Source organism: Taeniopygia guttata, chromosome 8 (assembly GCF_048771995.1).
Source record: "Taeniopygia guttata chromosome 8, bTaeGut7.mat, whole genome shotgun sequence".
NCBI classification, from domain to species: Eukaryota; Metazoa; Chordata; class Aves; order Passeriformes; family Estrildidae; genus Taeniopygia; species Taeniopygia guttata.
The window spans coordinates 10,747,526-10,761,593 of NC_133033.1; the positions used below are offsets into that span (position 1 = coordinate 10,747,526).

At 41.9% G+C, this 14,068-nt stretch overlaps 1 protein-coding gene across 15 annotated transcripts in view; it reads right to left on the minus strand.

Annotated features, from left to right (window-relative positions):
* PTPRF (protein tyrosine phosphatase receptor type F) overlaps nucleotides 1-14,068 on the minus strand; it is a 375,029-nt gene that overhangs the window by 255,760 nt on the left and 105,201 nt on the right. The gene's annotated exons all lie outside the window — the stretch shown is intronic.

The window sequence follows — 14,068 nt, forward strand, 5'->3', positions numbered from 1 at the left end:
TCTAATGAAGACTTCTGCCAATAGCAGATGGAAAGACCTTTGAAAAATAAGACATCCCATATGCCATCTGCATCAACTTTGAGCTTTACTATTGAAATTATTCACTCTCCTTCCAGGCCTTCACCTTTACATGACCTTGAGCAACACATAAAGAGGATAACACATTATGTGCAGCTTCTTGGGATACTATTCAGTAAAACCTAAGGAAAGAAAATTACTGCTAGCTGTTTTTTCAATCCATTCTTGCATTAGTGTGCTGAAACACATACTTGGCGCCGCTGAAATCAGATTCAATGTACGTTTTAGCGTACTTAGGAGGAAAGCTATTTTAATTTGTTAGTTGCCAGAATGTAAAATCCTGAAGGGAAAAAAAGCTTCCAGCAGAAAAACAGAACATATCTTAAAGGGGAAAGATATTACCTAGCTTCACAAAAAACCAAGGAAAGATTAAGGTGAACCAGGTTAAGTACAGCTCCAAGAAAAGGAACAGCCCCTTCTTCCTCCCCATGGCTGATGCAGGTGTGGGGCTGACAGCACAAAATGCAGCACCTTGTTCATCAAAACCTAACAAATTAACAGCACAGTAACTCCTCAGCTGCCAAGAAACAATGCTTCTGAAGTTTTTGGCGACATATGGGGAACATGTTCCAAGTTTTAAGCGTTTACTTTTGGATATGCAATGCCACCAGATATCCAAGCTTTTTCTTACCTGCAGACTAATGCATCAAAATCCCCTCTGAAAGCTTGTGTGCCCCAAGTCTGCAGCTCTGTGTCCATTACTTCTAGATGTGTGCCCAGCCCATTAAAGTGGACCTGAGCCAGGCCTGAGCAGAGGGGTGGTTTTACCCAACCAACAAGAGCACACAACACCACATTCAGCCAGTCCTATGTTTAATCAGCCTACAGAAAAGCAAGACAAAGTCATCCGATGCCAGAGCTCATATCCCTGGCTGCTTGACATCCAGGCAGTGCATGGATTCTGCATCACTCAAACCTGCTATGGTTTTACCCTTGTGGGTTTTAGTAATTACGCACAAACACAGAGAGCTTGCAATCAGTGTACTCTGAATTAAATTTTAACCAATAAATGAAGTATTAAAAGCCACAAAAAATTTTATAACATTTTAATTGTGTATTACAGAACTCATCTGGTAACACCTAATTATAATTCTAAATGAGCAGCAATTAACAAGCTATTTTACGGTGCCTAAGTCCAAAACAAACAAGGTCAGGACAGTCCTGCAGAAGCAGCTGCTAGTATGCACACTGCAGAAGGGAGGCCAGTCTATGCTTGGAATGTACTCATCCCCCTAATTCTGCATCAAAGCATTACATTTTAGAAAGTGTAGGGAATATCACCCATCAAGAACAGGACTTGCCGTACCACTGGATCCTCGTCAGGAAATGGACAGCTCTGCTCCTCACACACCACCCACAATGCCAGTGTTAAGTTCATGTGAAGTGACACACACCAACACTGTGTCACTGATGGGGAAGGCAGGGGCAGGTCGGGCAGAATCAAGTGTTCTCACCTATCTCATGTAGCAAAGGATGGGTTGAGGACAGAGCAACGAAGAAGTCTCTCTTCTTCACACTTCCCACAGGGAGCCATAACACTCCCTGTAGTAAAGGTAGTAGTAAAGGTAGCCCACCTATTGCTTGAAAAAATTAGTTAATCTTTCAGAATCATCCAACACTTCCAAGCAGGAGAAAAGGTAGACACTGTAGACAGAGCCACAGATTTCCTGTTATAAATTCTAGGACATTTCCCACTGACCTGGATGCTCTCTCAGAAACTTCTTGGAAGAATCCTGCTTCTTTACTCCATGGCTAGTAAGTCAAGTCTTTCTACCTGGTAAGCATCCACTAAGTGTTTCAGAAATGGTTACAGCAGAGAAGTACTCCACTAGAAGTTTTAGGGGTTAACCAGCAAAGGTTCAAAGCCCAGAAGCTTTATTTCAGAATGCATTACCCTTTACTGACAGGTTGGGTTTAAATTTTATTTTCATATTTTATCCTTTAAAAAGAAACGTTCTTTGAGAGCTGAAATGTGAGGGAAAAACCTCAGCCTAAATTATATGCAATGTACAAGGTAATTTTCTCTTTTCAGAGGGTAGACAAGGTTTCTGAAAAGGGCTTTGAGACACGCTCATGCATCTGTCTTTTGGTTTTTCCTTTACCACTTTTCCACAAAGAAGAGGGGCCACTCCCGACTCCAGGGGAGGAGGTAACAGAACAAGAACTTGCCTGATGCAGCTAGTATCCTCTCTGTAGGAGCAATGCATTAGATATTCTTAACTAACATTAACAACATGTAAACATTTGGAAAAGTATCAATGATCAGCTTTTTAAGCAAAAGAACAAAGTACCCCAGGCACTGTCAGGGCTAGATCAGCAATCCAACTCTAGGAGATGCTGGCAACAGAAAATGCACTTTATATATGCAGGTGGTTTATGAGAAATAATTTGTGTACAACCCTTTTAAAAAGAATACATGAAGGAATTTGAATAGCTATCTGTCATGAAGCAATGCTTTTCAGAATAAAGCTTATTCTGTTCTCCAGGCTCACGGACAACTTAATTCCTGATGGATTAGCCTTCTGGGTCACATTGAGGACACCAGCAGTAGAAGTCGGCTTAAGGTGCTGGAGATTCCCCACCACTCTGGTGTGCTTCTGTCCCAGCCACAGAAGCACTTAAAGCCTCACAGGTGGTGTAGATCTCTGTGAGAAAGTATTCTGGGTTCGCTCTTGCACCAAGACTTACAGGCTTCAGACAGTCAAGTGAACCTGCATTTGTCCAAATGAGTGTGCCTGAGACCTGGGGTCTCCTAAGGAAGCCAGGCTGATCTGCTGTCTGATAGGATTATTAAAAATACAAAATAAAAGTATGTCTCTCCCTTGACAGTGTTCATTGAAAACCAATTAAGATTCATGGCTAGCTGAACCGAAATGACCATCCCTGGTAAATAGGACCCTTTCTGAGCAAAGGCAAGAGGAGAGCTTCCAAGGGCTGAAATAAACAGGGCTTTGCACATACAAGCATCCCTCAGTACCTTCTTTCCCAGTAAACATGGAGAACCCTATCCTTTGATCGCATGACAAAGCTTTTGGACGGATATACTGCAGTGCCTGTCACTTAAAAGTCACTGACCGCCAGACATTTAACCACTGCCACATGCCTGTGCTGACAACCCTCTCCAGGAAGGGGTCCACAGCAGGACTGTGCCCCAAGTCCTGCTTGGTGTTCAGCTGCAAGATCAATCCTCACTCTGTACCATGGCTGGGAGGAGGGGCCCTTTTCAAGGGCCTGGCAAACTCCATCACACAATCTGCAAGCGCCCATCCCGCAGCCTCCTCCAAAGCCTTCGCTGCCCAGCACTACAAGTGAAACCAGCAGGACTTCATTTTTTAGCTGTTCAAACAGGAAAGGGAAAGCTGATCAAACCACTGCCTGAAGGGAGGATGCACCAGGAAGGCCAAGTGAAACTACAGGCACAGCAGACTCAGAGGCAGCAGCCATCGCTAAGACCAAGACTAAATAACTACCGACAGTCCTTTGCATGAACCACACAAAGCTGATTATTTTTTCCAACAGACCAACTATCCTGGGAAAGACTACCATCCCCAAAACCTTTTCCATCAACTGTCCAAAGGAGTTGCTTGCAAATTACTGGAGGCACAAAAGCTGCAGACTCTTGGCTCTTTATCTTTGAAGGCATGCCACTTGAATTTATCACACTACATGCAAGTCAAACTTTATTTAGCTGAACGAGAATCCTATAAGCCCCCTTTTCCTCACCAGAGAGTGAGAACAAGCAGAACAGCTAGTGCCTTCTTGCTTTACTGAATTCATTATACTAAACCAAAAGCAATGTCATCTTAACTTGAAAGGACTTTTAAAAGAGCTTGAAGCAATTCTGCTGCTATAGCATTTTTATATTTTGGATTAACTACAAGCCCTCTTAACCCCTCCAAGTTTGTAACAGTACGTACTCATATCCTCCCAAGCTTTCAGAGCAGTCATCAACCTCTGAGCTGTTAGCAAGCTGGGAGTTAAAGCACATACCATGTACAACTACTGTAATTTGACTCCTCTACAAGTTAAAGAAGTCCAAGTTTTAGGTATTTTTGTCCACAAGAAAGGACCTGCAGAATCTGGTAAATTATCTCAGACATTCCTCATGTCTCATGTGTAATTTCCTTGATTAATAACCCAGGCTCACAGGGGCAATGAAAAGGTGAAAATCCTACTCCAGGTGACAGTCCTAAAAATATTACTAAATGTTACCTTTAAAACATTTCCTATTAGCATTAATACAGAAAGATTTCTATCAAGAGAAGTTCTGTAAATTCATTATTATTATCACTGACTTTTTAAACTGCTTTTCAAATGGGATTTTTTGACTTTTTTTTTTTTTTTTGCCAATAGAGAGTATCAGAAGCTATAGAAAACACCTTAGCAGCAACTTTCTTGAAATGAAATATTAAAAAAACCACCCCACTACCAATAACTGGTTCTGTTTGATGTAGTTTGTCATTTTTCTAGACAGCTGAAAGCCTTAGGCAAATGTGCAGGGAAAAACAGTGAACCATCTCATCCATCTTTTGTTTATTAAACCCTGAGTTTATTCAAGTGGCTTTGAGTTCTGAACTACACAAAGTCTTCTGAACCATTCCACACTCAGCAATTGAATCTAGGGGGCAGAGAGAATGCAAAATGTCCTTTACGTTTATTAACTTCTGGAGAAAGCACCAGATAACAAACCCTTTCATCTCAGCTCACACAGCTGAAGAACAGTGAGGAACAATGGCCAGAACCAGACCAGCTCCAGCATGATGGTGCTACCAGAAAATCCTTGTCAGGTGCTTGATACATGGCCTGCCAAGAGCACCTCTGTCACTCCTGGGCTCTCTTACCCTGCCTGTGGGGGACACCATCTACAAAACAACCAAACAACCATTCAGAAGCACTTTCAAGCCTTTTTCTGAGCCTGCCGTGTTTTCAGAGCAACGACTGCATCTTGGGGAAAGTTGGACGTGTAAAGCTGGACGTGTAAAGCTGGACGTGTACTGGAGATGAAAGGCTGTCAAGCACTGCCAAGTTATCTCAGACTAACAGTATCTAGGGGAGATGGAGATGGATGGAGTCACAAGATTAAACTGCAAACACACCCAGTTCAACCCTAGTTTGAAAAACGCTGTCTTTACTCTGTCCATTCACAAAATCATGGGGAAGAGAAAAGCCATTTTTATATACAAAACTGTATTACAAGAGTGCCCTAGAGGCCACTGTATCATTCATTTTCGTACTAAATTCAATAAAAATACAGCGCTCTTATTTAGATTAAACAGGTGCAGCACCAAGGGGTCTTGCAGCAGCAGCATTTAAGACCTTATTGAGAGCATGGCCTTCTCTAATCGAAGCAACCAGCCTAATCAGGAAGCCAACATGGGCAATTTGACAGCAGTAGGTCTAGCCCCAGAGGTCCCATACATCACTGCCTTTGTCTGAATTTCCCCTCCCTTTGCTATCTTTCCTCACTCATTTCCTAATGCTCAAGTGTATACCAAGACAGTTGAGAGGATGCAATTTGTAATCTCAATTAAGCACAACATGAGGTAGCCAAGTTGATTAAGAAAGAAGGGGCCTAAATTAGCTTACTGCCCCTTTACAAGAATTAATTTCTATTCCAGCAGTGCCTATGGTGGTGTGTCCAGTCCAAACACATACCAAAGTAAACAGATGAAGTCAAGAGAGGCTGACATTTTTCACGTGGCATGGCAGGGGAGCTGTGTGCCTGCGAGGGTGCATGCACTTCAGCCTACCTGATCCATTAGCGCTTGGTCAATGACAAGGAAAGTACAGCCTTTCCTTCCCTTAAGTAAGACACTAATCTGTTACAACTCTACAAGCTAGGGCAATTAATCAAAAGTCTATCATACCATATAAAATGAAAATGGCTCAAAGATGTGCCTGTTCACATCAATTAATTATTAGAGGAGCATTAGCTGAAGCTTTTCACCTGCCATTTAAAAGTTCAGGGTAATATGACACGACATGCATACAACCACTGCAGCACAGTATACACCTCCATTCACCCACCCAGCTATCCCAGTTGTGCCAGTACCTGCTCTGTTTCTGCAGACTGGTTCAGGAACACCCCAAGAGCAATCCGAGCCTGCCTGCTAGGGATGCTCAGTATGTACAGCTGGGAGTCAGCAGGTAGCCCCTCCAAATGGCAATCACAACAAGCATTTGCACATGTTTGCCTGACATTTCCTCTTCTGTTTCAAAATAAAGTCCTTAGGCAACAAGGCAAGGGCTTGGTAAAGGTAGTGCAAGCATTCCTAGAAACCACCAACCGTGTTGTTTTCAGCTGTGTTCATGCTGCTGTAATCAATGGAAGCACTTAGCAGTGATGAGCACATACCAGCAAGAAAAAACACCCCATCCTTTATGCCATGGTTGTTATCTTCTTCCAGACCAACCAATGAATCAAGATCACTGACTGCACTAGGAGGTGAAGCACTGGGAGGGCTGGTGCTTAATTAAGCTGAAGTAAATACACCCTGGCTCAGGAGCAGACTAGAATCACCTCTGCAGCACATAAACCATGAGCAGACAAGAGCATAGCAGCATCAGACCTGCTCATATTTCTACCACTTATGACCCAAGCTTTATTCTAATTGCACAAATTGAAGAATGATTAGCAGTTGTGTGGACATTAAATGCCCTGCTGATGTAACCTAAACAGACGTTTATTCAGAATACGTTATTCAGAACAATTACGTAAGGCCATAGCTGTGAAACTAGAATGAATCAAAACAAAAATATACATTATAAAACACAAAGCATCACCCCATAAATGAGGGGGATGGCAAAACAGCCTAAATAATAATTTAAAAGCCACACTTCAACATAATTCTTTCTAAAACTGGAGATGCAGACATCTTTTTCATGAAACATCATAAATCTACTATGCTCTCACCCTTTACAATCTCTAGAATTAACTTTTATGGATATAAATATTAATAAAATTCACCCCACCCATGTTTTGCACCAGGCTGCTACATAAGACTTCATATCCAATTGTATAAGTTTATATTTCTGCTGAGAACTGTTATGCACAACTCAAGATCAGCAGAAATACTGGGTCAAGTTAGACATCAGCTTCCATAAGCTGTGGGAAGTGAGTGGTAAGTGCAACTCTGACAGACCACAGCTGCCTGTGCTGAAACAACTTCACAGTACACTCCCTAATAAACTACCAAACAGGCACCAGCACTTCTAGTGTTGTTTGGAAATTAAACAGTAAGCTACAACTTTAAACATTTTTACCTCACCTCCCGCTTCTCACAGATGCTCTTCTTCACAGCTTATCTCCAAGTGGAATGGTGAGAAAAGGGGGACCCCAGACTGACTGCCAGACAGCCTTTTCAGGCTTCATTTTTAATACCATTACTTATGAATACATTACATTTACTTGGCCTCCAGTCACCTCATTAACCCTGGCAGCAAAGCAAGTAACAAATACAGCTAACAATATCTACTTGATAAGAAAGCCTCACACTTTTCCATAACACTTCATCTGAGGAGGTAAATCTCAGGAGGTAAGTTTGTAGCTGTTAACAAGCTATTTCCCTCTCCCCACAGAGGAAGAAATTGTGTTTTTCTCTGACAGCAATATATGATAGTACTGTCGTTACAGCTGTTTTAGAACAGCTTTAAACTACACTTGTGTTTCAGAACTACCTGCCAGAGCCCTTGTTCAAAACTTTCATCTCTCAATATATTGTTTCAAGGGAAGCTTTTAGTTTCAACTGTCCAAGTCATCAAGTATACAAAAGAATATACATACTTAAAAGTAGAGGATACAAACCCATTCTCTGCATTCAAAACATAATTCACAAGCTCCTTCCCTGGGGCCTTCCTACACTGGATGACCAGATTTTGTCCATGCTCTGAGACAGCAGCACAGGGCTATAAAACCTAAAAAAAGTTTCCCTAAAAACAGGGATGAGCCAGTGCATGAGATCTTGTTGTGCTTCCTCTGCACTGAGACTGCAGCCTCAGCTGCTGTGACTCTCCAGATTTTACTTAACCAGCATATCTCATTTCTTCTACTTGACTCCAACAGAGATATGCTGCCAAGAGTTTCTTTCCAAAGGACTTCTAAACAAAATGTGCACATATATTCACATATCATTTGTGTGTATTTTACATCTGGATATACATATTTCTATAAAAATGACACTATGCACATATTTTATGGTGAATGTATTGTAATTTTCTTTTTAAAGTCTCCAACACCCCTATTGTGCTTTGCTTTTCCATCTGATACAGTGGAGCAGAGTGGCTGTTTTTGCAGAAGCCAGGCAGATCCGGAGCTCAAACCCTGCTTTCAAGTGCAAGGACTCTCACAGCCTTGTCAAGTGCATTCATCTTTGCACCTTACATTCCCCAACTGTAAACTGATAACACTCTGCCTCCCTGACACTATTTAGTGATAACAGATTTTTAAAACCAGAAAAATAAACAAACAAAATCTACTACGAAACTCTAAAGAGCAAATACTGCTATCTTGAAAACATAGATGCTTACTCCAGTTACCAGGCTTCTATAAAAACAAAATTACCCCGCAAACATAATCTGGACTAATTTTAATCTTAAAATTATACTAAACCTTAAGTTTTAAGTGCAAACAATTTATACCACCACTTTGGAACAAAAGGCTGCAAACTATTTAAATTCTAGTTTTTCTACCTTAAGAAAAGCCTAAAAATATACAGTTTCTCTCCTATAATCCTGTAGCAAGAAGAGGTTTTGCTCTAGCAGAACAATGAGCTACAAAATCAAAATAGTCATCTATCCACTGATAGTGCATAAACACTGTATTTTTTAGCACTTCCACATACTGATTTTAGACTAACCTCCATCTCACAGCAGTAACAGCATAAATGACCATTTCAAGAACACTGTCATCCAAATGTCACAAAACAAAAGAGAACAAATGATACATCTACTTCCCTGTGTCTCCTCTGGCATTTAGAAGCAGCACGCGAACAGAATAATCCAGCTCCTGTGCCTCATCTCACCCTTCATTTCCAAGGCTGGCTCCGGGATGGAGTGAGCATGGGGGCTGCACCAGGAGGTCCTGCCAGTACACCCCATCTCTGCAGCAGTTCCTCCATTTTGCAGAAGAGGGTCCACTCAGCACTCATCTTCCTAATTACACATCAACAATTAGCTGGAATCTCGTTGGACCGTGCATGTCACCTGTTAACAGGGCCCCATGAAAAAGGGCTAAAACTGGATGTGGCAGATGGAGCTATATATCCTCTCCATCTCTGGAGAGCCTATTTGTAATGCAAAACACTGAATTCAAGATGAGACCCATGGATACAAGGAAGCAATCAGAACCAAACTGATTAAACAACACCCAGGTCTCAGCACAGCAGGCAGAATACTAAACAGAAACAAAGATACCTCGGAGAGGGAAACAAACCATGAACAGAGTCACACACCAGCCAGATCTTCCCTGAACCACGGGGCTCCCTCTTCAGAAAAATCACACCATCCTCCTAAAAACTCACCAAGGCCAGAAACATCCACACCCCAAGCACTCAATTTCAGGTCCACACAGAGGAAAATCTCGGGGTTTTGAGTTGCCTGTTTTATAATGAGGAAGCCCAGGGCAGCGCTGCTGTGATCCACATGGCCAAAGACAGCGGTGCTTGTTGCACAGCCCTCCGGCTCAGATCTGCAGGGCCCCAAGTCAGAAGACTAGGTCTGGATTATTAGCCTAGCCTCTCACAACCTTGGGCACATGACATTTCACGCAAGTACCACTATCCTGAACCCAAATCATGTTTGACTTGAGCAAATCTGGACTCAGTATGGGAGGAATCCGGACTGATACCCAGTACAGCTATCACAACATGGAAGGGACGCACTGCTCTGTATATGCCCTGTCACAAGACCCTGAGAGATGTGCTTGATTCCAGCCTGAGTACTGCTGGCCCCCACACCCAGTCACACCTTCTTGCAGTATTAAAGAGAGTTTTTAAATCTTTGCATTGGGAACTGTGTTTTCCCTTATCAACACTGATCTGGCTTCACAGACCTCCCACTCGTTTTGCTTCATGGGCTAATGGAAGGGAAGAATTAAATAGACCTCTGAGCTCCTGCAGCCACTCTCTTACAAATACACCACTGACACACACACACACATTTCTCAGCAACACCCCTGCCCAAAAAAAATCAAGAAAAGTGTAATTTAGACTTTTAACACTTTCTCCTATGAAGCGCAAAAAAACCAACAGCCCTTAAAGCTGGTTTTGTTTTGCTTTCTCTCCAGCAAAATGCTTACCCCTTGGACAGCTGAAAACAACCTCATACACTATTCTGTTGTCTTATACCTCCCTGCTAAGTGGATGATGCCACACAGCCTCACAAGAATAAAGATACTCTGACACGTAGAAAAAAATGAACCAACTAGCTATAAGCAAAGACTGTAAAGACTGTTTATGTAACACTTTGCAGACACCTTTGCACTGCCTGGGCCTCATAGCCAGTTTTGTCTTGAGCTTGCTTTTAACCCAAAGTTCAGAGAGAAGAAAAAAAAACTTTCAAATGCCAGTACAATGCTTGCCCACTGACTTAGCAAAGCACGTACTGCCAAACTGCTGCACAGCTTGAATGCCTCAGTGACCAAGTACTTATGGAAAATTATTGTAATATGCACACATACACACACAAAAGAGCAATCTAATCATCAAAACATTCAGAGACACATTATTCAGAGACACTCATGTGGCCTCTAGAAGCACACTTCTTGATCTGCATGAACTGACTTCAGATTATAAAAAGATGCTGTGGCTCCCCTTCTCCTCTCCTCCCCTGCACATCTCTTTAGGTTTCAGGGGTCTCATTTTTTATTTATTGCCTCTCTTTTAGCTTCACAGAAAGTTTCTGTTATTCCACCAGATTTTATCCCTTTCTGCTTGGCAAATGTTGATTCTCACCCATCCTCCTACATGTCTCACACAAAACCGCTTCAGCCTCTTTTGTGCAAGGAAAAAAAAAAAAAACAAACCCAACAAAAAAACCTGTGTACCTTTATCTTACCCCAAAATCTGCTGGTTCAACATCAGCACCACCTGGCCATTAGAGTTCAGTGTCTAAGTGAACCAAAGAAACTGCAGCCCAGCGCACCCCGCAAGCCGAGGTGCAGCAGAGCCACCTCCACTGGCTGGCTGTGCTGGCACTGATGGCGTGACAGAGCCCCAGGTCCAACAAGGGCAGGGAGCAACAGCCTCGTCCCCCTTGTGCCCCCCAAAGCACATCACTGCTCCCACACCATGTACAGAATTTGAATCTGATGTCCCTACACGCTCTTGGCTGATGTGATTGTAGGGCATATGCAGCCTTAAAATATCTATCCCCCGCATCTCATGAAGGGGAAAATGAAGGAAAAGCACCAATAATTCTACTCATGACCAGGAAACACTAATGCCTAATCTTCTTCTCAGGGGGATGGAGCAATAGCATGAAGAAAAGAAGATAGGCATTGGTGGTGATACCTTTACTCCACAGGTTTCTCCCAGGTAAAGCATCATGCCTTTGTGCCAGGTACTGCCTCAACACTACAGCCCCAGAAAAGATCTTTAAAAAAAAAATTAGTTGTTCCTTTAAGATATTCCTTAATACTGAACACGCTTCTCCACTTCTGTGTTACAGAGCTCTGCTACCTGTAAACAAGAGGTAGGACCAGTACTTTGCAATGCCAAGTTCAGATCATTGGATGGAAGGTAAAAAGCAAAGTAATATTACAGAGTACAGCATGCTATCTGTCATATAAACAACTTAAAAATCACCATTTAATGATAAATCTCATCATAAGGAGCACAGCATGACTGTGCCAAGGGAGTGGGGAGCTGATAAAGGTAAGATATCTTATCTTTCTTGAAATTTTTAATAAAAACATAGCAATGAGATTGAGTTTATTTTTGCTAGGAAATCTGCAGAATAAAATGACTGCTATTACTATATCCAGGTGCTTTACACGTGTATGAGTCTAGTCATTTGAGATTCAGCATAGATCTGCTCTCGAAGTTTAAAAAGCATGTCCCTACTTCTTCTTCAAGAGAGGGCACAATCAGCCAGCTTCCGGTTAATATGAACAAATATGCTTTCAGCATTATTCATCAATAATGAAATGAAAATTATTCCTTAAAATTAAAGTTTAAAAATCTAACTACCTCCCATTATTTTCCAGTTGTCTAGAAGTTGATGCCCTCCAAGAGATTTAATAGACAACCAAAGAGTCTTCACTGCCCATCTCGAACCACTAAAGTACTATTCCTGTAAGGACCAGTTGTCTCCTCGGATAACACTGACAGCAAGATGCAAATGCAGCCACCAGTGCAGGCACTTTCTGGAAAAAGAACCTGCAAGATCTCTTCAAGCTGAAAATTGTATCAATCACAAGCCTTCACTACAGAGCCAGTATATCAATTTGTTTTGAGGTTACATCTTTATACTTCAAATATTTTGAACAAAAATCTAGAGTTCATCCAAAAAAAGCTTTAAGCAACAGTATCACTGACAAATCACTGAAAGTCAACTGCCCAGTATCTACAAAGGAGAGAGGGAAAAGGAAAAAAAGCTCTTTTTTTTGAGACTTGACTTCATGGCGCCAAAACTCTTCAGAAAAATAGGTCAGTACTAGCATTGACACCTTTGAGAGTGCAACCATGTGCTTTAAGATAGTTTAACTTCTACTTCAGTGCTTTCAAAACCCATAGCAGGTTCTTTTAAGAGAAGCAGAGGACTCTTGGACATCAACAGAGCTCACTGCTACCAGGGTACATAGTCCCCAAGTTTTCCCAACAGTCTCTAGTGTAACAGCATAATAATCTCTTGTAATCAAGGCAATAATTTGCTAAGCACATCTTTCAGCAACACTGAGGGCTTAAGCAGTGACAGTGCCCAAGTCCAGTCACCTCCCCAGATGCATCAATAGTTTTGTGCCATGGATTGCATCAAGGAACCAGTCCAAGTTAAAAATAAATAGGAGGCAGAAAAATAATACAATTCTCTTTGACCTGAAGCAGTCTCCTGATTTATTACCCTGCTGCTAGTGACAAAACAGGTTTAGAGTAAGCAGGAGGAGATGGGCAGAGACTGGTGAAGTCCAGATCATCTCTGCAAGAAAAGTTCTGTCTACCACAGCAGTCCAATTATTGCACACTGTAAAACCTCTAAAAAATATTTCAAGGCAGTGTTTTGATTGATTTTCCTTTGCAAAACAATCTCCCACCTAGGGTCTATAGCTACATTTTAATAACATCAGAAAAAAAAAAAAATTAAAAACTCATGTCCCACTGCAGGAAACGACCTTTAAGGAAAACCCCAGCACTCTACCACAGCCAGAACAATGCTCTTCCCTCATCATCAACACTGCCAGGAGGTTAAAGCCTTTGCCAGCTTTCCAGAAGGAGAATCTTCTGGTAACTGTTGTGTTTCAGCAAATCACTTTCTCTTTCAGATCAGAGGCACTGTCACATGCTTCCTTACCTTTTATGAGAAATTTAAAGAGGCCACAGTTTTCAGAATTTACAGCTCACCTGGACCAAGTTCCTTCAAGCAGCACATGTGACAAAGATCTAAGAATGAGAACAGCCCCTCTTTGAAAACATACTTTTGAGGATTTGTCTCCTTTCTCAGCCAGACCAAAGGCTGTGTCTGTGCCCTGTCCTCTGACCTGGGAATCACAACTGATGCCAGTGCAGAGGCAAGACAGGACCTGTAGTTCCCCCAACAAATGGAGAAAAACACACAGAACAACCCATGGAATGCGGATTATATTCTCAAAAGTTCTTAAAACATTTTCCCATTTGTTTTGGGAAGTGGTTCAGAGCAAACTGTTAATCAGAAAACTCTGACAAGAACAATCTAAGGTAGCATGATTTACATCTGATCCTTCCATGTTGCTTTCTAGACACCAAATGTTCAAGGCAACAAGACTGTACCCTACCAAAATGCTCATTTTTATAAAGCTTTA